We start from the raw sequence: 26,084 nt of genomic DNA, 5'->3' as shown, positions 1-26,084 counted from the left end.
GATGTCCTTAGTCCATGACCTTGTGCTTAGATGCCATGGATTAATTTATGTTTTAGAGATACAGTTATTGTATTGAGCAGGGCAGACTAACTCCCTACATTCTCAGGTATTACATTCTAGTTGGTAGAAACAGACAATGAATAACTCAACAAGTAAGCAATAAACTAGAAAGAAGTGAGAAGTGATATTCATCAAAAGAAAATAGGGTGATATAACAGGGAGTCATGGGGGAAATATAAAGGATAGATGTCTCTGAGGTCAGGACATAAGCTGAAATCTGAATTACTTAACTCTGATGTAAAGGTAGTCACAGAGAATGAATGAAATATTGAATGTGGCAAATATTTGTGATAACAACAATAAAACAATTTCAGTGGCACAGTATTTAATGGGCATATTTTAGAAAGCACTGCTTTTTCCATTTTAGTTTCTCATTGTAGTTTTACTAAATGGACAAAAACTGAATAAAGATATTTATATTTCTCTAAACAACAACAAAAAAGAGTTGCACAAATATCTGTAGTAATGGATCTCAATGAAGCCCATGGGGATCTGAGGCCTTTTCAGAATGACAATAAACTCAACAATATTTATAATATAGACCAACTATCCTTTATCTAAAATGTATGGAACTAAAATGTTTTGAATTTCAGATTTTGAAATATACGCATATATATATGTGTATAATGATATACCCTGGAGATGGGACTCAAGCCAAAACACAAATATGTGTATGTGTATGTACGTACACATCTATCTATCTATCTATCTATCTATCTATCTATCTATCTATCTATCTATCTATCTATCTTCAATACATAGGTTGGAGGAAAGTTTAGATACCATCTCTAGTGTGTGTGTATTTTGACTGACTGATCACTTAAGTAGTCAAGTCATGGTGGCCTGAAACAAGTATCAGATTTTTTGGAGCATTTTGATTTTTCAGATGTTTGGATTAGAGATCCTCAGTCTGTAAAACAAAAATACTACTTGTGCTGGCAGTGCTGCAAACATTATGAGTTGTTAAACTGACAGTGCCTTAGCATGAAACAAGGCAGTGGCATCAAATGACTTCACCATTGCACAAGATAAAGGAAAATATACCTTCATTTATTTTTATTATTATTATTATTACTACTATTATTATATTATTATTATTATTATTTTGTGGGTCATAGGGCTTGAACTCAGACTGGGCGCTGTTCGTGAGCTCTTCAGCTCAAGGCTACTACTTTACCCCTGGGCCTGGGGCTGTCCCTGAGCTCTTCAGCCCAAGGCTACCTCCCTATCCTTTGAGCCAAGCACCACTTCCAGTTTTCTAGAGGTTAACTGGAGATAAGAGTCTCAGGTCTTTTTGTGCCTGGGCCGGCTTTGAACTTTGATCCTCAAATTTCAGCCTCTTGAGTAGCTAGGATTACAGGCGTGAGACACCGCACCAAGCTTAAAAAAAAATCTTTATTAAAATGTACTTGCTCATCAGTGACAATGATTATGTATCTTAAATCTCAACATTTGAGTACACAACACAGCATTTGGTGTGACAAAGTGAGATGCACACACAAAGCACTTTTGCTCCATCTGCAGTGTAATTGTCTCAGGGAGGAGTTTTCATGGAATGGTTTGAGTTGTAAGTTTAACAAATTTCAATCTTGATTTTTTGTTCACAGAACATTTTTACTATGAAGAATGACAAACTATGGTTATTCAGACTTGGGTATTTGGCAGATATTTTCTTGAAAACGATTAAGGTGAGTGAGCTGTCAATTGAAGGAAAACAACTGACAGTATTTGTTGTCAATGATAAAACTCAAGCTTTCAAATGAAAATCAGAGTTTTGGAAAATGTATATTTGCTACTGTGTGCTTGACAGTTTCTTCAAAAATGAAAGACTTTTCTGATGAGACTATTAGTAATATTAATCTGAATTTTTGACATTGTAAAATGATGTCATTATTTGAAAATATGTAAAATTCAGTAACCCAACATATTCTAAATAACCAAGTACAGTCTTATGGAATTATGTAAAAGAAAAGGGGGGAAAAGAAGATGATTGGGAGGAAGTGGGGGGAAAGAAATGGGGAAAAAACATGAGAAGAGGTATCAATGTGTGAGAAGTAATGCACCTACTACCTGATGAATGTAACTGTAACCCTCTATACATTATACTGACAATAAAAAAAGAATTATGTAAAAGAGTTATTCAATGAGTAACGCCAGGAATCTAAGATAATGGAGTATTAAGGATTTACTGATATGGTTTAATATCGTATATTTTAATTAACCCTTAAGAAGTTATGAATTGTCAAATTTTAGAGTAATAAAAAAGAATTTAAAAGGCTATTCAAATATCCTCTCTTTTAACTATGTAACTATGTGAGGCTGAATTTTTTTAGGTATTGATACCAAAAGTCCCTAAACAGTAGAATATTGAAGCAAATATTAGAATCTAATTGTCTTCAATTAAGCTAGAAATCCAACAGATATAAAACAATATTACTCTCATCACCTTGAAAAATATTTTTCATAAAATCATATTATTCATATTTGTTAGTTTTTTGGACCTTGTTCAATAGTATATTCATAAACAACTCCTTGTACCAACTACTTAAAGATAATTTTAAAAAGCTGGGCATCAGTGGCTTACACCTGTAATACTAGGTATTCAAGAGGCTAAAATCTGAGGACTACAGTTCAAAACCAGACCAAGCAGCAAAGTCCATAAGACTCATATACAGATAATCACAGCAAAAGCCAGAATGGCATTGTGGCTCAAGTGGTAGAGAGTTAGCCTTGAGCAAAAATAGCCCAGGGATGGCACTCAGGCCCAGAGTTTAAGCCACAGGGCTGGCAAAACAAAAAGAAAATAAAAATAAACACTTTAAATGTTTAGTTTTAATGTGTACTAAAATAAGTATAGATAGATAAAACATAAGTAAACAAAAAGTCTCTGAGGTCTTCTCCATTATTCACAAATATAAATGGATCATGAGACCAGAGTTTTTGGTAACTAGTGGTCTGATGCAGATAAAACAATAACTTCTTAGTTTTTGTATAAACATTGCTAGATTTATTGTTATTTATCTAAATTTTTCCTGTCATTATCAATGACAGATTTCTGTTTATTTTGAGAAAGGGTCTCATGTAGTTTTGGTTGGCTTTAAAATGATGATTCTACTGCCGCAGGTCCCCAAGTATTGGGATTATAGAAATTCAATGTAATATCTAGCTTAATGATAATATTTTATTTTATTTTTTTCTTCTTTTTTCTTTTTTTTGCCAGTCCTGGGCTTGAGCTCAGGGCCTGAGCGCTGTCCTTGGACTTTCTCAAAGCTAGAGCTCTACCACTTGAGCCTCAGCACCACTTCTGGCTTTTTTGTATGTATGTGGTACCAAGGAATCGAACCCGGGTCTTCATGCATGCTAGGCAAGCACTTTAACCACTAGGCCAAACTCCTGGCCCAATGCTAATATTTTAAAAGTTGGTTTGCTGTTACCAATGTATAAAAAACATTTTTTTTTATTGTCCTGGGGCTTGAACTCTGGGTCTGGGCATTGTCCTTGAGCTTCTTTTTGGTCAAGGCTAGCACTCTACCACTTCAGCCATAGTACCACTTCTGGCTTTCTTGAGTAGGTTATTGGAAATAAGAATCTCAAGGACTTTCCTCCCCAGGCTGGTTTTGTACTGCAGTGCTCAGATCTCGGCCTCCTGAATAGCCAGGATTACAGAGGTGAGATACTGGTGCCCAGCTAGCAATTAATTTTTTGTATGTTGATGTTATATATAGCTACTTGGCTAAGCTTTGTAACTGATTATTTTACATAATTCTTATTATCAGTCCAGGGATCATCAAGCTATTATCAAAAGAATAAAAGTAGTCCACAATGAGTTATAGTCAATAAAATTTCAATGGAAAAGAGCTACATTTACTCTTGTACACATTGTTTAAGTTTCTTTCATACTATGATGAAAGACCTTATGACCTATGAAGTACTAACTACCTTAAAAAATTAATCCAACTCCATATTATGAAGCTCATTCAATGAACCAATTCTTGGCTTTGCAGGTCCACTATATAGTAGTTTGATTTTCAATTTAATTTTCCTTTTCATCTCTCTTCATTCTTTTCCTTTTCAGCTTCTCAGAGTATAAGCTCATTAATTTCTAAACTTTACTTTTTAGTAAAACTATTTGAGACTAAGTTTTTCTTTTTTCTTTTTTTTGCCAGTCCTGGGGCTTGAACTGAAGGCCTGAGCACTATCCTTGGGCTTTCTCAAGGCTAGAGCCTTACCACTTGAGCCACAGCATCACTTCCACCCTTTTCTACGAATGTAAGATTCAGGAATCAAACTCTGGTCTTTGTGCATGTTAGGCAATCACTCTAACAATTGCAAACTCCTGGCCCTGAGACTAAGTTTTTCTTTAAGTTCAACTTTTACTTACTGCATCCTACAAGTTCTGAAGTATATTTTTTCATTATCATTCAATTCTAACTACTGAGAAGCTTCCATTATTATACTTTTGACTAGCGAGTTATTTTGAAATGTTTTAAAATTTCCACATATAAGGGGAAGTTTGGGGAAGATGATTTTTTAGGTATTTATTTCTAACTTAACTGTATTATAATCAGAGAATATAGTCATTATTAGAGTGACTGTTGGAAATCAGTTGAGATTGTTTTGTGGCTTAGTATGAGATCAATTTTTATACATCTTCCACATGAACAATGCATATGTCCTAGTTTGTTTCCAAGTTCCTTATGCCTATGAAGCAAGCTATTTAGTTGTGCTGCCTCAATTTTATATATTTGTATTATTTTTTGTCTACTTGACTAGGAGTAACTGGAAGAAATACATGTAATTACTAGGTTGGAAATGAACTTTACAACTTGGGGGAAGGGGTGTTGAAGGAGGGAAAGTGGGAGAAAATAAAGGAGGAATAACACTGTTTAACCAGAAATATACTAATTACCTTACTTATGCAACTGTAATCCCTCTGCATATCACCTTTAAAATAAAATTAAATTAAGGAAAAATAACAGCAATACACATAAGACATGCTAAAAATGAATTTTACAACTTGAGTAGGCCTGGGGGGGGCAGGGAAAGTAGGAGAAAACCGCGTAAGGGGGGTAACAATCTTCAACAAGAAATGTACTCACTACCTTCCATATGTAACTATAACCCCTCTGTATATCACCCTGACAATAAAACAAAATATTTTTAAAAAAGAAACACATGTAATTTCCCCATAGTTCTAGAAATTTTTGTTTTAAGCATTTTGGGGCTATTTTAGAAATACTATACATTTCCAATTAATTAAAACGATCAGCATTTAATTGTTCTCTTTAACCCTATACTTTATACTTATTTTAACTCACAGCAACAAGGGAATTTTAGCTTCTTTTTATTAGCATATGCTGGAATATATTTTTCTATCCTTTTACTTTTGACCTTTCTTTGTTTTTATGTTTCTCTACATTCTGTCCAGCTGAATCGGTATTATTATTATTGCTATATTTCTGGTTGGTCCTGGGGCTTGAACTCTGGGCCTGGGTGCTGTCCCTGAGCTCTTCAGCTCATTGGTAGTGCTGTACCACTTGAACCACAGAGCTACTTCTAGTTTTCTGGTGGTTTGTTAGAGATAAAGAGTCTCATGGACTTTCATGCTTGGGGTTGGCTGTGAACCTTGATCCTCAGATCTCAGCCTCCTGAATACCTAAGATTACAGATGCGAGCCTGGTGGTATTATTATTTTTTAAAACTTTTATCCAGAAAGTGAAGGTCATTTATGTTAATTGTGATTGCTAATATATTTGATCCTTCCTTCCTTCCTTCCTTCCTTCCTTCCTTCCTTCCTTCCTTCCTTCCTTCCTTCCTCCCTCCTTCCTTCCTCCCTCCTTCCCTCCCTCCTTCCTTCCTTCCCTTTTTTCTTTCTTTGCCAGTCCTGGAGCTTGAACTCAGGGCCTGAGCACTGTTCTTGGGGTTTCTCAAGGCTTGCACTCTACCACTTGAGCCACAGCACCACTTCTGGCCTTTTCTATGTATGTGGTACAGAGGAACCTGGGTCTTCGAGCATGGTAGGCAAGAACTCTACCACTAGGCCAAACTCCTGGTTTGTATTTTCTTTCTAAACCTTACTTTTGTTTTCTATTTGTTATGAGTACTTATGAATTTATTTTTCCTGTTCCTGACTTTAAAAAATGTCTGGAAGTCCTATACTATTTTTCTTCTCAGTAGTTACTGTTACAATCTAAAAACAATGTTTTAATTGCATTAGAATAATAAAAGTACTTTAGGATGCTAAATGTGATCATTTCTCCTTTCTCATGTATATGTAAAAATTCCTAATAATAAACATTAAAAGAAAAGAATTTTTTATACTTATCAATGTATTTAACAATTTTTTTTGCTTATCATGTCTCCCTGTTTTTCAAACCTTTCTTTTGACAGCCCTTTGCTTTGTTCTGAAATATATATTCTGATTTTGAAGGATAAGCCTGCTGGTGTCAAACTCCCTTAAGTCCTGTGTTTCTGAGAACACTATTTTTGAAGGTATTTTTTGTAGGTACACAGCTTAAAGTTGAAAATCATTTTATCTTAGAATTTGGAAATATTTCATTGTCTCCTGGCTTTAATTGTGGCTGTTTTAAAGTCTGCTATTAGTGTAATTATTGATCCTTTTATAGATATGATCTGCTTTCTCTGTGGCTCCATTAAGAGTATTTTGTCTTCAATAGTCTCAAGTCTTACTACACAATAAAAGGCTGTAAATGTCATTTTAATTGTCAGCATACTTCTTATTGTTGTGGGTCACTATCTATCACCTTATATAGCAAATTGTTAGCCATGGTCTGTTCAAACACTCTCACATCCATCTGCATGGTTCTGTTGCCTTTGGGATACATATTTACCTTACATAGGCTTTCTTATTTGTACTTTGTACTTATTAACTTTTCTTCCTTACTATTTCTACTCATCTACTACTGTATCCATTACAACTTATTCAATAAATTTATTAGAAATCAAGTTTTTCATTACAAAAAGATTTTTCTTGAAAAAATTTAGAAATGACTAGTGATTTGATAGTTCATTGTTTCCCACTCATTATTGTACTTAATCTTTAACTTAACGATCTATTTTAACCTGTTAAAATTAATATATTAATTCAGAGATTTTCAATCTGTGAAAATTAGAACCTGAAATTATATTTCCCTCAGCTGGAGCTAAGATGCACTGTCAACCTAGGACTCCTTATAGAATCCAAAAATTCTCTTGTAAAAATTCTCTTAAAATTTTTATTATAAAATTATAGAATTACCTTGCAAAATTCAGATGAATCCAAGGCTTAATGTGGGAGCTGCAGCCCAGATCCCATCATTCTCCTCTAACCACCATCACACACAAGCATAAGAAATGAGCCAGTCTGCTTTTCTTCCTATTTGTGATGATCACATTTGGCATGTGTATACTTCGAGACTTGTAGGGTGTTTTTATTTTTTTTATAAGTTTCTATTACTTCCTCATAGCTTCAAAATAAAATAAAGCTTCTCAGAGTATCAGTCTGTCATACTTGCAGAAGGGGTGGTCCTCCTTGGAAGGTGTTAAAAAAAACACAGGAGTGATCTCTGGATATTGTTTTGGAAAAACTTACTTTAGATGCTGTGTAGAGAATGCATTGCGAAGAAAAAACTAGAAAAGCTAAGAGCTAAGTAGGGGGCTAAAGTCATAGTTTAGGTGAGAAATGAAAATGATTTGGCTTAGAGAAGAGCAGGAGAAAGAGACAGAAGTGAAGTGACAATGCCAGTTTGGATACAGAAACTAAAGTAGGTATTGTTGATAGTTTGGATGTGATGTGTAGGATCCCTGGCTGATGGCTGATAGTTGCTGGTGATATTCAATGAGATGGGGAAAACTGGGAGATGGAAAGTTTCTAGTGTTTGTGTAAAGTGGGATCTGGGTAGAAATTAAGAATTTTTGTTTTGGCTATGTCAAAAATGATCATTTTGAGGTATTATCCAAGCATCTATGTCAGTACCCTTTTAAATATATGACCATGAAATTCAAGGAAGAGATTAGGGCTGAAGATGTACTTAGGGAGTTAGTGCCAGAAAGCTTGGAGAGTAGACTGCAAGTGAAAATAGAGGGAGAAAAGATAAAGTTCAAGGTGGAGTCCTAGAACATACTAATTCAGAACCTAAGCTGAGGGGATAGCGGTGATATATAAAAAGGGGAAAAAGTTATCTCCAAGCACCACACAAACAACCTCCTCCACCATGCAGCAAGAAAGACTGAATACAAAGAGAGAATGGGATGATGTAGAAGAGAATGATGATATGTGCATAGGCAACATTCTTGGAAAGGCCAAGTACTCAAGTACATAAGATCTGACATGAACTTGTATGGGGCATCAGCCACTACACAAGATCTACATTACACAAGGACCTGAGCAGGGTAGAATCTTAATTAGACAAAGTCTCATGATGTCTTATACATCTTAGCTTTTACATTTATCTACACAGCAGCAGCTAGGAGTCAAAGTTATAGAACATATCTGGTCTGGATCCAAAAGCAGTTATGGAAGGAGGTAGTTGTTATGGTCTGAATATGAAAAGTCCCCTAAAAGATGTGTTAAAAGTGTGGTCTCCAGCTAGTGGTGCTATTTCAGGAGGTTTGGTAACTTTAGAGAGGTGGTACCTAGCTGGAAGGAGTAGGTGACAGGGAAAGTGTTCTTAGGGTCTGTGTTATAGATGAGGTATTCCTGTCTCCCCTCTCCTGTCTGCCATGAGACAAGCAGACACTGCCACAATGCTTTAGTGCCACATTATTCTGCCTTACCAGATCAATGAAACTAAGGACTATTTGCTGAAATCATGAAGCCATGGGCCAAGTAAACTTTTCCTCCCTCAAGCTGTTTATGTTAGATATTTAGTCCTGGTGATGAGAAAGCGACTAACATGATGTTATTCTGTGATTACATCTGTCATGATGTTATTGCTGTGATTACAGCTGACATGTGGGTTCTTCAGCCTGTAGAATCAGTTTTCAGGAAGATTTGGAAAAGTTTGGAAAGTAGGCTATTGCAGGCAAAACTCAATGAGAAATTTTTAGTGGGAGTTCAGAAGACAGTTAAGTGATATGGATTGTAATGTCTGTACTCTCAAGGTTTTGGATGAAGACAAGGATGTAGTAGGACTAAAGTAGAGGCCATTCATGCTCTGGTAAAGAACTTGTCTACTTTCTTTTTTGTCAGTCATGGGGCTTGAACTCTGGGCCTGGACATGGTCCCTGAGCACCACTTCTGGTTTTCTTGTGGTTAATTGGGGATAGAGTCTCACAGATTTTAGTGCCCGGGCTGGCTTTGAACCATGATCCTCCGATCTCAGCCTCCTGAGTAGCAAGGAGTCACTGTGTGTGCCCCGCAGAACTTGCCTGCTTTTTGCTCGTATCTTGCTAGTATGGAAGGCTGACATTCTTGCTGGTTCCTGCAATGCCTGAAAAGCATGTAATAGAAAAAGCTTTGTCTCTCAACAACTGCATACTCACGAAGCATTTCTTAAAATCCAAAAGAAAGCATTCAGACAAAGTAATTTATGTGAAGTGTTGGGTTTGGAAAGTCTTGTACTTTTTTGAGGTAATGAGGATTGAGAAACTCCTATGGGTGTGTGTGAGAGAGATTCTGTCTATTAATTACAACCCAAGAAAATCTAAGCACCCAACAATCATTCTAATTTCTCCTAAGCAGCATGAAATATCACATGACACCACAATATGTTATGTCAAGTGACAGAATGTTCCAGAGGAAACCATGACAAAACAATACAACTGGGAAAAACAAATTGAAAGGCCAACTGATGTGCATATAATTTTGGATAGGTGTTCCTCTCCAAAGGGTACATGATTTTAATTAGATCAAGAGGTAACCGAAGAGTTTTCATTTCTGCAGGTGCCTCAGACTTGAATCATATTCTTTGGCTCTCATATATAGATTTTAACTCTAAATAAACATAAAAGCCTCTATGAACTTTTTAAAAAATCTGTAAAATGTGGACACTATAATTCAGAATGCCTTGTTCCTATGGCTATTGTGGGATTCTAATGATTGGCATGTTTAGTTGTTTTATAAATACTTAACTGGGTAGTATATCTACCTCAATTAGATTTAACCCTAAATTTCACTGGTTCTGGAGTATACATTTTATATCTAAAATACTTTAAAAATTAGGAGAGGGCTGCGAGTTTGGCCTAGTGGTAGAGTGCTTGCCTAGCATGCATGAAGACCTGGGTTCTATTCTTCGGTACCACATACATAGAAAAATGCAAGAGGTGGTGCTGAGGCTCGAGTGGTAGAGCTCTAGCTTTGAGAACATCTAAGGACAGTGCTCAGGCCCTGAGCCCAAGCTCAGGACTGGCAAAAACATCAGGAGAGATCTTAGAATTGATAGCTTCATATATTTTAATTGGTATATATTATACATATATTATTTTTCTTAGTGATACTGGGGTTTAAGCTCAGGGCCTTGTGCTTGCTAAGCAGATGCTCTACCACTGAGCCACACCATTAGCCCTAGCAGTTATTGTCTTTGTCATATATAAAATACTTTTAGATCAATGGCCTTTGAAAATCTGGTAGATAAGAGAGTCTGGAAATGGTAAACATACTATGCAAATATCAGCTATTTATTAATTCAAAAAATGGACTGGGGGTGGACATCAGTGGTGGCATTTACTCAGCATGCTTTAGATTAACCCCCCCACCAAAGCATTATTTATAAAGACAAGGTTTTATTAAAGTCTCCCTTATTCAAGGCATTCTAGGGGAAATGCAAGTGAATTATGACCTGGTCCCTCAGCTCAAGCACACTATAATGCATGAAACAGATGATGAGCTAGGATGACTCAAATACCAAAAGGCATGTGATACACAGCACTGAGTGACATTCCAGCCTCAACAGGCCATGAATGTGCAGAAGAGCAGAGGCATGTTGGGGACTGGAACTCATCTCTATCCCAGATCACTCAGCCCTCGTGAAGACTATTCAAACCAGAGTACTCCCCAGTAAATTCAGAGAACCATGAGAAATAAATGCTTGCTTTTTCTTTTTGCCAGTCCTGAGGCTTGAACTCAGGGCCTGAGCACTGTCCTTGAGCTGTCTTAAGGCTAGCACTCTATCACTTGAGCCATAGCACTACTTCTGGCTTTTTCTCCATATGAGGTACTGAAGAGTTGAACCCTGGTCTCCGTGCATGCTAGGCAAGCACTCTACCTCTAGGCCACACTCCCAGCCAACACTTGCTGTTTTAAGTCACACATTTTGAGAGTGTTTTGTTACACAGTAAATATTAACTGATAATGCTGGTATGAAACACATAGGCATAGACCACATTTCAAGGTACATAAAACTGGTAGGAGAAAGCAAGACACTCACATGAAAGAACAATAAGAGGATGTGTAAAATGACAAAACGAATGAGGCAGAATAATTAGAATGACAAAAGTTTATAAAGGGAAATACTGATTTTTAGCAGGAACAAAATAGACATGGATAGACTGTAAAGAATGGGTACAGGCTAGTGGTATAATGCTTGCTTAGCAAGACCCAGGTCTGATTCCTCAGTACCATATATATAACAAAAGCCAGAAGTGGTACTGTGGCTCAAGTGGTAGAGCTTTAGCCTTGAGAAAGCCCACAACATACTAAAGCCACTAGTACAACAATGTTCATTGCAGCACTATTTACCATAGTAAAATTATGGAACCAACCCAGATGTCCCTAAGTAGATGATTGGCTCAACAAGATGTGGTCTTTATACACAATGGAATTCTATGCTGACATCAGAAAGAATGACATTGCCCCATTTGTAAGGAAATAGACTTGGAAAAAATCATATTAAGTGAAGTAAGCCAGACCCAAAGGAACATTGGCTCAATGGTTTCCCTCACTGGTAATAATTAGTACAAAACTTGGACTCTCCTAGCAGAGGATTACAATAACTCAAAACCTAGATACATAAGGCCATATAGGATGAGGCTAAATGAAAGGACCTCCAGGATATGGAAACAAGAACTTTATAATGTGTGATTGTTGTTCTCAATGTACTATTATTTCTCATCTCGTTTGTTGTCCGTTGGTTATTCTCAGTATCTTACCTGTTATCTGGTATATTGTATATACATTTATTTGTTTATTTGAAATAGGAAAGGGAAGGGGGGAAAACAAGATGAGGGGAGGGAGTAGAGGAAGGGTAATGGGGATAAAAATGTGAGAAGGGGTATCAGTATGTGTGAAGTAATGTACTTCTATTCGTCAAATATAACTGTAACCCTTCAATTCATTATAATAAAAAAATTAAAAACAAAAAAAGAAAGCCCAAGGACAGTGCTCAGGCCCTGAGTGCAAGGCCCAGGACTGGCAAAAAAAAAAGTATGGGTAGAGTGTGGTAATTCCCAAATGATTGTCTGTTTCTTTATGCTGTTTGCTTTTGTGGCTATGCCCTGTAGCAGACTGAGTTTCTCCAAGGTAGAGTGTGTCTTATATTTTCTGTTCTTAGAGCCTAGAATAGTGTTCAGTTCAAAGCCAGTCTCAGGTGTGCCTACTAAATAAACCAATAAACCCAGAGCTGGTGAGGATGAAGAGCTTACATGAGAAAACCAAACCTCTTGAGCAAAATCACATAGGAGTCATCACTGTGGCATGTTCCAGAGAGGAGAAAGAGTGATACAGGAGGTTAAACTTGATCAAAGTATTATATGCATGCATGACTATATTATAATAGTCCTCTGTACAATTAACATGTTAATGAGAGAGGGGAAGAGGGGGAAAAGAGGAAGAAATCTGGATGGGGGTTTTCACAGGAGGAGGTTGCATGCAGGACTTAGGTAGGGAAAGCAGAACATAAGCTGCTCACATGCTTCTACAGATGGGTGATGACATTAAGTGGGGACCCTTGAGAGCCAGGCATGAGAGTTACTGAAGGAAAGTAACAAAGTTGATGTTTTAAGACTGATTTGGTAGCAGAGGGTAGAGCAGATTACAAGGAAGGAGAATAGATCAATTTAGCCATCCAGGAATGAGAGGACAAACTAGTCCAGGAAATGATGGGACTGGTAAAACTGTGCCACTTTCCAGTAACCCTTGAATAGAGTATATGCTTTAGCATAAACACTAAAAGACAGAAAGGACATCTCTGGTAATCTTTCATGCCACATTTACTGTGTATAAGGTACTAAATTATGTATAATGAGCAGCTAAGGAGACTAGATCTCTGAGGCATTTGAGTTCAAGATACACAAGGCCCAGAGCCTCTCCCTACTTAAGAAGCACAAGTTGATTCGAACTGTGAATGAGGTGGTTGCTACAGTGCAAGGTCTAACAGGTTTACAGTGATCCAAAGAAGGGCTTATGGTTTGGCTCTCCTCAGTATTTTTTATGTGACCTTAGATAGACCAGGCATCATTAGTGATGGTATTAATTTTGAAGGTTGGGTGAGAAGAATTGTGGGTGATGGATAAAGTACCATCTGCAGAGAGTAAGCACTCAGGTGGTGTATAGTTACAGAAAAAGTAGCAGATAATAGGGAACACATGCATGATACAAACCAAGGGTCCTCACAGGGCAGAGAAAGGAAAGTCACTTTTGGCTGGTAAGTCACTTTAGATTCAAGAGTCAGAACAGAGTTGGGCTGGTGATAAAAAATAAGAAAGGTTTTGTTAGGTAGGAGAGAAAAAATCATCCCAGGCAACAGAGATGAAATGCGGACTCATTTGTGGATCTCAGTGGCTTTTAGCTTGGCTGCTGAGAGCTGTCTGTGAGAAGCAGATAGCAGAGAAGCTTTCATACCAGGGAGAGGCATTTGGACATATTCAGTTAGTAATGAGGTGCTGTTAAAAGATCCAACTGGTTAAATGATGTGATCAAAGTGATGTTTTACCAGATAAAACCATGAGTGCCATGTGAAGTGGTATGAAAACAGTATTGACTAATTCAAGGAGAATAAGAGTGAGGAAATACATGCCTGTGCCAGGGGTGGCAACATGAGCGAGACTGTACAACAAATGACTTGAAGAACAGCACAGGGTGGGCAGGGAGAAGGTCAAGTTGAAATTCACTATGAAATGGGAATGTGGACAGTTGGTCAGTTCCTTTGGCCTTCAGTCAAGTGCCAACTGACAGTCACTGGGTGTGTGTCACTGTTTCAAGTGTGGTATTTACTAATGGGAGACATGGCTCTTGACAGACTAGGAAGGACAACAGACATACTACAGTCAACAAGTACGGTTACCCTAGTAGCATGGTGGTTGGTAGGGAGACACTAGAGAACAGAACAAATATTCCTGCATTAAGGAGTCTCAGCATTCTAGTAAAGGGTAAGTATAAGGTTGGTAGAGAAGTAATTGCACTTTTAGGCTTGAAAGACTGCCCAGAGAGGGTTAGGTCAAGGAAGACCTCATGAAAGAGTGGCCAGATGGACCAAAGGCAGGGTGCAAGATAGTAGCCAGGGCATGAAGCTGTGAAACCATAGGCTTACAGACAGAGACAGAAAATGGTTTGGTATGGCCAAAGCGGAAGTTTAGTGTGTATGTATGTGTGTGTGCATGTATGCGCATGCACACGTTATATCTGACCAACTCTTCTCTCTTGAACACATTATGTCATTCCCACATCTCTGTCTACCCTTGCTAAGGTTTCTGGGTGATGTCCTTCCTCTTTCTAAGCTCTGTGTTTATCAGTTCATTTAATAAACACATACCACGTCCAGACAACATGCTAGGCTTGGGAAGACAGTGTGATGAGAGATGAAAATACAGAAATGAACAGGGAACAATATGGAGGAGGTTATGAAAGTTATGTCATATTAAAGAATTTAACCAGATAAGTTCATATTTGTGTTTGAGGAAGATTACTCAGGCTTTTTGAAGGAGAATAGATCAGAACAATAAAAGGACTACACTCAGAATGGTCAAGTGGTGGGGGCTGCAGAAGAGATGAGGATCTTAGAGAATGTCTGTAGTACTACTATCCCTCCTTATCTGAAGATTCTGCATATGTACACCAATTACAGATCAAATACTTTGTGTCTGTACTGAATATGTATAGATTTTTTGTTACTATTCTCTATGCAATATAGTCTTCATCTAGTCTTTCTATAGCATTTTCATTATGTTCATTAGCAAAAGTAATCTAGAGATGCTCTACAGTATTCAGGAGAATATGAATAGGTTATATGCAACACTATGCCATTTTATATAGGAGACTTGAATATGTACTGATTTTGGTTAATCATAGGGGATCTTATCACCAGTTTTTCTTGGATATCATGAAATGATTCATGGACTCAGAGACAACTGAGGTGTAGAGTATGGAGAGGGAAAGATGGCTCCTGGGCTATCTGATGAATGGCAGTGTGGAGGGATTATTCTTGACAGGAAGAATTGGGGTGTGAAGTAAATTCTAGTCTGGATGGGTTATACAGGAAATTCCCAGGAAATGATCAATAGGAATTTTGGTACCAGAGGCAAATCAAGTCTGGGGATAACATGGAGTTAAGTCTTCAGCATGTAGGTGGAAGCTGCATTTCTGCAGGTGACTCTGGAACACCAGACTACAAGCAGGAGGAGAGAGGCCAGGAACTGCGAATGGAGCCAGACCAGGACTCAGTCTGAAAGGATAGTTTCCAACCAGCAACACCAGTCTTTGGCCTGGCAGTGTGATGTGCATTTTTGTTTTCTGTGCCAACTTTAGCACAGATTGTGCCTTGAAACTATGTGATCACGAGTCATCATGAAATGGGACAACTTCAGACAAAGGTTAGTAAAACAAAAGGACAGGATAGGTGACAAAAGCTGATTCTTCTTTGTTACTTCTTGTTTCAAGACAATGATAGCAACAGCACTAAAGCAACAAACGTAAATTCTTTTTTTTTTTTTTTTTTTTTGCCAGTCCTGGGCTTGAGCTTAGGGCCTGAGCACTGTCCTTGGACTTTCTCAAGGCTAGAGCTCTACCACTTGAGCCTCAGCACCACTTCTGGCTTTTATCTATGTATGTGGTACTGAGGAATCGAACCCGGGTCTTCATGCATGCTAGGCAAGCACTTTAACCACTAGGCCAAACTCCCGGCCCACGTAAATTCTTTTATATTATCTTCATTATTGTTTTTGCACACTAGATACTAACCACTGACATTAGTGTTTGCTTTCTATATTCATTTACGGAGCTACATGGGGCAAAATCCTTATTACTTAGACCCTCTACGACTTGACCTGAGGAAAAGTTTAAGCCATGTTTATTCATTCACTCATCCACTCAACAAACACCAAGAACCTTCTGTATGTCAAATGTTGTCCCCAGGTATTGAAGATATATCAAAGAATTGAAGCAGATATTTTTGAGGGTTCTTAAAAAACTCTTTGCATCTAGTTTGTTCCCAACACACAGACAAATCCATGTCACTTTTTTTTTTTTTTTTTTTTTTTTGCCAGTCCTGGGCTTGAGCTCAGGGCCTGAGCACTGTCCTTGGACTTTCTCAAGGCTAGAGCTCTACCACTGGAGCCTCAGCACCACTTCTGGCTTTTTTCTATGTATGTGGTACCGAGGAATCGAACCCGGGTCTTCATGCATGCTAGGCAAGCACTTTAACCACTCGGCCAAATTCCCGGCCCCATGTCACTTTTTTCTACAATGTTCCAGAATCTCTCCTAAAATAAAACATGTGCCTGAAAAGAATGCAAATTCAATGAAATTAAATTTAGAGTTTTCAAGGCCGGGAGCATACCTAGTGGTAGAGTGCTTGCCTAGCATGCACAAAGCCCTGGGTTCAATTCCTCAGTACCACATACATAGAAAAAGCCAGAAGTGGTGCTGTGGCTTAAGTGGAAGAGTACTAGCCTTGAACAAAAAGTGTCCTAGGATAGTGTCCAGGCTCTGAGTTCAAACCCCAGTACTGGCAAAAAAATTCAGTTTTCTTTTAAAATTGTGGTACTTAATTTTGAGACTGAAATTAAATATAGCAAAGTAAAGAAAATATATGTTTAATCAATCACTCACTAAGACCTATTATTTGTAAGTTCTTCTCAGACATCCAGAACACATAGCAATGAGTTGGAAAGTATTTGTCTTCAAGGGTCCTGGTCCTGGGACAGAAGAAAGAATAATAAGGCAAATGTTAAAGTATTACATGATGTAATAATATTAGGAGCCACTGGTTTATACTTGTAATCTTATCTTCTTGGGAGATGGAGATTTGCAGGATTATAGTTTGAGGCCAGACTAAGCCAAAAAGTACACAATACCTCATTTCAATAGAAAAAGCTGAAAAACAAACAACAACAACAACAAAAACAGAAAAAGCTGGACATGGTAGTGCTTGCTTCTCATCTCAGCTATGGCAAGAATTGTAAATAGGAGGATTGCAAACAATGAGATCTTATTTTAAAACGAACTTGTGGCGTAGCACAAGAAGAACAACACCTGCTTACCAAGTAAAAATGCCAGTACTGCCCCAAAATGACAATACTGGGGCCTGCAAATATGCGTTGCCTTTTCTCTGTATTCTGCTTAAAAGTTAGTTACATAGCTGGGTACCGGTGGCGCACACCTGTAATCTTAGCTACTCAAGAGGCTGAAATCTAAAGATCACGGTTCAAAGCTAGCCAGGGCACTAAAGACTATGGGACTCTTATCTTAATTAACCACCAGAAAATCAGAAGTAGAGTTGAGGTTTAAGGGGTAGGGTAGTAGTCTCAAGCTGAAGAGCTCAGGGACAGCGCCTAGGCCCAGAGTTCAAGCCCTGTTACTGACAAAACAAAAAAAGAGGAAATTATCTATACCAGGTATGCCCTTACTCCCAGATCTATCGGTCAACTAAACGGGCAACTGTCACCTGCTAAACATGTCATGTCTATTTATGTCTGCTTTAGGGCCTTTACTAGATGGTGACCTATAGGTTGGAACTTGGGGTGGTGATAAGAGACAGGAACAAAGGTTTGTGGGAGCCCAAAGGAGTGACAGATGGATGGAAGTGTAAATACCTGCTATCAGTTTATGAAAAAATAAACCAATCCAAATCAGTATTTGTGAAAAAGACAAAGGTCCAGGGTATTTTGTATAAAAAGAAGTTTCCTTTTAAAAGGAACTATGAAGTATGAGGGTAGGGAAAGGATGGGGAAAGATGAAAAACAATGGAAGAGGTGACATTTACCGTAATGCGCTGTACTCACAACCTGACTTCTAGAATTGCAACCCATTTGTACAACTACTTAACAAAAATAAAGAAATAAATGAATAGGAAGTTGGTGGCTGGTTACATTGCAGACAGCAAATGACCTCAAGTGTGCTGGGAAGATTATAGAAAAAGAAGTTCTGTAAAAATAAAGCTAACATCTTTATATTTCATAACAAAATTCCTTACATAGCTGACATCTTTGTTTTTAAACAGCTTTAGCAGACATGCCTTTTCACATGACTGTTTGGACAGGGCAGGATCCTTTTGCAGAAGACAGGCTTGTCTCTACTGTAAAGTTTTCCAGAAAGGAAAGGAAACCTGCCACATGGTTCAGGCAGAAAAAGTTTACTGGGGAGGTGGGGGAGGGTTGGGGAAAGTAAACTATGGACCCACACAGGATGGAGGTACACAAAGGCAGAGGAGGGAAGGAAAAGAGGAAATGAGGAGGCAACTTGTGTTGAGCTGGGCTGTGTAGGGAAAGGTGGGAAGCGGGACCACAGTGAATGTGGAAGGATCTCAGAGCCTGGAGAACCTCATTGCCCAAAGGAACTGTGACCAGGGCGGTTCAGGATGCCAACTCAGCAGAGGAGGAAGTGACCTCAGAGTTGAAGGTCATTTACAGCCTCACAGTCAGGTGATTGACAGGTAATTACTGGTTTCAAGTGAAGAGGAAGCAGGAGAGGGTTTGTTCTCCGGGGCAGATGTGCCACTCCTCCTTCAGAGTCACTGAGCCTAGGCAGCATTAAGACATAAGCTGACCCATGGTATAAAGGGGTCATACTCTTTCCACCAGGCCAATGGCTCCCACAGAAACACCATGCATGATGAAAGATGGGGAGAAATAAGCTGTTTTCTTTTTTCCTTTGAAAGGGAACAAATACAATGTTCTGATTTAAAACTGAAGAATGACTAGAAGCATTCTTCCGCTAAGTAAAAAGCCACAGAGTTGTGTGTTCTAATCTAGGAGATGTACCTTGGAGAATGTGTGACTTCCATGTTGAAATCAACTAGAGGAAGGCGATTCACATCATTTCCAACTCAATTTTATTTGGATTTACACCTGTATCAAAGCTCAGCGGCATTTCCATTGCAACCAATTATTTATTGTTAGAGCACACACCACTTTATACCCATAACATTACATCTAAGACAGTTGCCTTTCTTCTTTTGATTGTTTTCCTTCTTCCCATATCTCTACTTTTACAGCATTTCCTGGCTTCAGCCTGTGAGGACAATGGAAATGAGGAAAGGCTACAGGGGTGGTTGCTGCTCAAGAAGACTAGGGCAGGAGAGATAAGGAAGGAAAGCAGGATCCTATCACTCACTCTGTGAGTCTTGGACAAACAAGGATCTGGCTCCTGAGTGTTGGGTGGGATGGTTGGAGGAGATGTTTGCATCTGAAGGGCAGCTTTCCAATTTCTGACTCAGGAAAATGGTGGAAACTCTCCCTCCCTTGCCCCCAGCCTTTTCTGTTTCAGTAACCCCCTTTCAGTGGGAGAGGCTGTGAAGAGGGAATCAAATTGGCATTCTGAAGCTCTTCATCTTAAGGCATATATTTAGCAATTTGCTACGTCTGAGTTAATATATGGGTTAAGTTCCCAGTGAATGACACTCTCCCAAATCCAGAAACGTCATAAAGACAATCAGTTGCTGTGTGTCTGGCAAGTTAATGACTACAAGCCCAAGGGATGAAAGAATGGGAGAACATTAACATAGATAAAAAGAATCTTAAGCAAATTCAGAGGAAATAGGGGGAAAAAGGGTAAAGAATTTACCTTTCTTCTTCCCAGCCTAAACTACATAAAACCTCTTGTTCAAGAACAAAGGTATCACCAAGACTAGTCTTTGAAATATTGTGCTCATCACAATAATCCTACACAAAATGAAGGAAAGGCCAGTAGGGAATCAGGTAGAGACAATGAAGAAGAGAGTGCTAGAAAAGGATGTAAGTAGTGAAGAAAGATGAAGAGAGGAAAAGTGGAGAAAGCTCCATGCTGACATTAACAGGGTACCAGAATGGGGTTGAAGGCCTGGGGCCAGGTTTAGGTGCAAGTGAAAGAGAACCTTCTGGGGACAGAATCAGAGAGGGACGTATAGGGTCCCACCCTACCAGTCTCCTCAATGCTGAAATGAGGCTAACAGTCACGATAACCTCCTCTGAGGTAGATGCTCATCGAGCGCTATCCTGTGTGATACTTTATTGCTTCTCTAAGCCTCCTGGAATACCAGTGAACAATATTATTTCTGCTTTGCAGGGTGAGCAACAGAGGCTTCAAGGCTTTGAAGGAGCTACTCAGTCACACAGCTACAAGAGGCCAGGAAGCATGTAAATGGAGACTCTACTCAGTGTGCCTGTTTTACTGTCCACCCTCCTTGTAACTAGTTCCTCATCCCAGCTTTAGCCTGGACTTTTTGGGTGGATATGTGCCAGGCCAACTGGGAGTACTGGAGGTTGGGGATTATATCCCAAGGCCATCCTAAGAGTGATTCTGAATGCAGTGAGGCTCTGAGTTAAAAACATTGGGTTTGTAACCTTTTCAGAGTGAAGCAATTTTGTAAATAACTACCCTCAACCCTATTCCTCCCCGCCCCCCAACCTGAAACAATCCCAAAAGATCATGACAATTCTCATTCTTGGTAATATGAGCCATACTACCAAGTGTGGCTATGGTTGTGATAGTGGGATAACTTCACATGCCTATAACTTCTCTTGCCTATAACTTCTGCCTTTTGTCTTCAGAATAAAGTCTTTCAAATGCCTAAATATTTTGTCTTCCTTTCTTTGTCTCTCCACATTAACATCTCTTGGTTTCTTCAATAACTTTAAGTATTCAACATACTGTATGTATGGCCCTTTCCCCATGCTATGCACACAGCTCTTAAGTGTCTGTATCCTTTCTCTAATATACTGCCTTGATGGTCTCAATGTGGTCTAAGTACTTCAAATGTCAGTGGAGTTGTTGCTGCTCTTCCTTAAGACCTCTACTGTCACAATTAAAGATACTCTTAACTTTGTCAGAGAAAGATACATAAACTCTGGCAGGACAAGATGAGTACTGTAAAGGAGGTAGGCTCTGTGCTATGGGATGTCTGAAGAGGGAGAGCAAAATCTCCAGAAATGATCCAAGAAAGCTTCTTAGAGGAGATGACATTTGATTAACAACAAGTCAAATGAACAGACAACCAGGTAGATGGAAAGGGATTTTGCAAACATGAGCTGGTATGAGAGAACATAGGGCACTGCTTTTTCTTTCCTATTTTTCCTTTTTATGGGAGAAAGGGGTGTAGGACATTATTGGAGTTTGAACTCAAGGACTTGTACTAGCTAGACAAGTGCACCTGTCACCAGCACTTTTTGCCTTTTCTTTTTTCAGATAGGACCTCACTTTTGCCCAGGGCTAACCACAGACAGTAATTTTCCTATTTTTACTCCCCACAAGTTTGCACCACCATATCCACCTACCCACCCCCCTTTTTAAAAATTTTCTTTCTTCATTTTTTTTCTGGATTTAGCTTTACTTTCTGAGGTTCTTTTCTTTCAAGGAAAGGATACACAGCATTCTCCTGTCTTAAGAAGTTATCTAGCCAGGCACAGTGGCTCATGCCTGTAATCTTAGCTACTCAGGATGCTGAGATCTGAGGATCGTGGTTCAAAGCCAGCCTGGGAACAAAAGGACCTGAAACTCTTATCTCCAATTAACCTCTAGAAAACAGGAAGTGGAGCTTGGCTCAAGGGTAGGGTGGTAACCTTGAGCTGAAGAGTTCAGGTAGAGTGCCCAGGCCCAGGGGTACAGTGGTAGCCTTGAGCTAGGGCAGTGCCCAGGCCAAGTTCAAGCACTACGAACCACAAAAATAGAAGTATTTGGTTGGGTGTAGTGACTCTAAATCCAGCTACTTGGATCACAGTCTGAGGCCAAATGAGGCAAAAGTGCAAGCAAGACCCTATCTGAGAAATAAACTATAAGCAAAAGGACTAGGTATGCCGTAGTGGGAGAGCCCTTGTGTAGCAAGTACGAGGCCTCAAGTTCAATTCCTGCTGCACTCTCCCCTGCCCAAAGAAGTAACTGTTGTATGGAGTTGAAAGGTTGTTATTAACATTTCTTGTAAGTACATGTGAATCTGCATTTCCCAGTGAACTATTTATTAGGGCAGGTAGGTAAATGGCATCCAAGTATTGAATGACAATCGAGAAGCATACACAGCCATGAGTGAGCACATCCCAGTGCTCTGGTAGAATTGGAAAGATGTCTCTAACCCTTCTATCAGCTGACCTGAGCTTTGAATCAATGTCTGTAGCCAGCAGTGTTTAAAATAAGGCATTTCAGGACTTCCACCTTGCTTCTCAGGCCACCACTCACAAGCATTCCCCAAGGAGTGGAGGATGGACAGACTTAAGAGTCTCACCTTTGCAGGTAAGAGGATCAGGGCTGCCCCGTGTGATAACTCACACACCTGTCAAAGATTTCTTCCTGTCCCTTCTCTGCCTTTAGCCTCTGGCACAGTACCTCCAGGCCTCCTTCAAACATCTGGCAGGTGAACAAAGAAAAACACCTTTCAGAATTCGTCCTATCAAAGGATAGAAGAGACAACAGAGCTTTCAGTAAAGAACCCTAAACATCCCAGCAAAAAGTCCCAAACAACCCTGAAAAGTGAGAATAAAACTACCAAAAGCTGACAGAGGGTAACATGCATTACTTCCAGCCCACACTTGTCCTTCTAAAAAAAGCCCACCAACTACTGAAAAAAACCCCTGAAATGTATGAAATCTAACATCGTTAACATATTTCCTGTCCTCACATAGCTTATAAAAATGTTTCTGAGCTATTCCCTGGCTCATTTACCATGATGAGAAGGAGCAAAAAGGAAATGCAACAGATGGTACGAAGGGAGGAGGCACTACCCTCCTCTTCCCAGTAATTTGCCTTCAAAGTAATTTATCTTTCCTGGGCAAGATTTCAAACGGCTTTTCACATGTACAATGGCTTACTCCTGCTGAAGAACAATGCAGCTGAGGAACTTTTAAAAAGTGGCAGGTCAGAAGGCATGTTTACTACTATTTTTGTTGCTTCTAACATCACCTCAGCTTCCAGGCTTCCCTCTGACCCTCCCCAAAGTGACTCCATGGTTGGATCTAATCTAATACTGATTCAGAGCTGACAGGTGGTACATGCATAATTAAAGATGACCTAACATAGAATGCTCTCATTCCTGGCATATTATCAGACACTTAAGCAAAGCAATTATCAGTAAGCAATCTTTTCTGTCAACAGAGATAGAGATGAAACATTTCTTCAATTACAGATTCTACAAGGATGCTATATATATATGTGTATATATATGTGCATGTGTACATATATATATATATATCTCCATTCGCACACACTTGGAAATCTTTTATATTACGTCAGCTCACTCAACACCTTTGATCATTCAACATCTGCCCCCACCCTTCTTCTCAAAAGGCAATTTCAAACATCAAAACTAGGACAATTCTGGGATTTCTCTCTCTCTCTCTCTCTCTCTCTCTCTCTCTCTCTCTCTCTCTCTCTCTCTCTCTCTCTCTCTCTTTTTGGTCAGATCCTGATGAGCTGAGGAGCAAATCTCTACATTTTTCTGCTGAGGTTCGCAAATATACCAAGTCTTCCTGAAAGGCAAAATGTGAAAAAAGATAGGGTTCACATGAAAGTAAATTCAATTAAAACCTCCCTTCAAAGCAGAGATTTTTCCCCCCCATGCTCTGCCAATATCAGAAGAATCCAGAGAATTACTATCAAGCCTTAAAACTTCATCTTGATTCCAGTGACTTAAAGGATTTTTTTCCCACTTGGAAGAAATACATGTTATTTTTTAATATGATAAGGGCCTTCAACAAATGGATGCATTTTCTGCTTTGAGTGCAGGATGGAAAGGAGGCACTTTCTAAGGGCACTGTGATTTTTTTATATAAATTATAGAGCACGTGCTTTATATAAACTAATGCATTTTAGTTTTCCTTAGAACAGAAATTGCTTTAATTTTCTAGTGAGAAGTGATTTCCTTTTCATTTTTTTTAGAGAGTGATTTAGGAGTTAATGGGTTTTTGAAGCCCATGTTAAAAACTGCCTTCCATCAGACAGAACTTCACAATGTTTGTGATGCATATTTTGCCACATTTCACAAGAGACCTTATTGTTTCAGTTCTTAATCCTTATGTCATATGTGAACAAACGACCTCATTGTTCCCTAGATCATGTCTTTATAGGCTCTCTGGTGGTAGAGCTGTGTTGTTGTTTGCACTGTTTTTTTTTTCTCCCTTCATCAAGCCTGAACAAAAGTCTCTTTTTCTGCATCACTGGGAACTCAGGAACATGGCAGTGTGGGGAGTGGCTGTCAGTAGGAAACACCATAATAATGTAAGCAAAGTGCTAACAGTAATGGGTTGACTTCTGACAAGTAACAGAAGTGTCTTCTACCTAACAGACTGTAGGGTGAAGTAGAACAGAGGCACTAACAGGACAATGAAGAACCACCCAGTACACTATCACTGTACCACAACGCAGTGCTTTTCAGACGTGCTTCACCTGGAAGACCTTCCATTCAGAATATTATGGAAAAATACCCCTTTGGGGAAAACATAATCAGGTGGAGGGGAGATGGTGACAGCAGGATCACTAATGGGAGCTTCAGTAGGACTCAAAGCTCCAGTTCATTATATTCCTCAGAACTAAGAATAGCTTCTGAATGAGTACTCACAATTCTCCACAGACTTATTTCTCCTAAGGAGCTCCCCCTTTCTCCCGTTCCAATTTCAACGTGAGAAGAGGAGGAGTGTGTACTGAGGCATGGGGAGGGCGGCAAGAACAAAGGAAGCTCTTCAGAGTGGAGGGAATCAAAACCAGTTCCATCTCCATGCTGTCAAATTCCTTCCATCAGTTTTCGACTCCGAAGCACTCAAAAATGGAGTCTAATAGCCTACTGCATCAAGACATCAGGGGAGAAGAAGTCACGTATGTAATGTGGCAAACAATCAAGTATGTGTAATTTCCCAATCAATGTTTAGATGAAGAGAAAATATATATATATGGTATAAGGTACATTAGAGAGAACACACAAAAAAATGGAGGCATTCCACTGATCTTACTGAGGGAGAGACTGCTTTCCCACACAGGTAAAAGTCCTTGGTGGTATGTGGTTACTGTGAATGAACAAAAGGCTGCAAAGGTAGCCTATGTATGCTGAACACAGCAAAACACTGGCATTGCATGTTATTTCCTAACATCTTTTAAGGTAAGGATGCTATGAATAAAATAGGAATACCAGCATTTTATTGTGGGCCAAACTTTCTTCTCAAATCTGCTTTTCTTAGGATTTGACTTTATTAAACTTTATGACCAATGCTGTAACTAAAGGCTACAATGTCCTGATATGCATAGGGCATTATTTTGGAATGAATTAAAGTCAAATTTAAGCTGGGCATTGGTGGGTAATCCTAGCTACTCAGGAGATTTGATGATCACCGTTCAAAGCCAGCCTGGGAAAGCAAGTCCATGAGACTCTTCTCTTCAATTAAGCACCCAAAAAGCCAAAGCAGAGCTGTGGCTCAAGTGGTAGAACATTAATTTTGAGCCCCAAAGCTCAGGTACAGCATCCAGGTCCTCAGTTTAAGCCCTAGGACCTGTACAAACACAAAGAATCAAATCTAAGAAATAGCCAGTACAATTCATTTGTGCCATTTGCAAGCCTTGTAAACACACTCTGCAGAATCCCATATGTTTTCTCAGCTATGTGGTTTACAGAAATGCTTTCCAGATTAATTTTACTCAGGGCCAAGTATGACACAAACTTTATGCACCACAATTGATGTTGTTTCTTAATATTTGTCCAAAC

General features: G+C 39.0%; 1 protein-coding gene across 2 annotated transcripts in view; it reads right to left on the bottom strand.

Annotated features, from left to right (window-relative positions):
* The window catches only part of Bach2 (BACH transcriptional regulator 2), a 362,229-nt gene that overhangs the window by 118,945 nt on the left and 217,200 nt on the right, over window positions 1-26,084 (bottom strand). The window contains exon 4 of one of the 2 annotated variants that reach the window (XM_090338427.1): window positions 22,623-22,784. The exons of the other annotated variant lie outside the window; for it this stretch is intronic. The gene's annotated coding sequence lies outside the window, so the exon portion shown is untranslated. The remainder of the gene's footprint in view (window positions 1-22,622; window positions 22,785-26,084) is intronic. 2 annotated transcript variants of the gene reach the window in all.

The sequence above is a fragment of the Megascapheus bottae genome, chromosome 8 (assembly GCF_031878675.1).
Source record: "Megascapheus bottae isolate mThoBot1 chromosome 8, mThoBot2.hap1, whole genome shotgun sequence".
NCBI lineage: Eukaryota > Metazoa > Chordata > Mammalia > Rodentia > Geomyidae > Megascapheus > Megascapheus bottae.
Note: the sequence above shows the minus strand (reverse complement) of the source record. Positions and strands in the feature narration are given on the sequence as shown.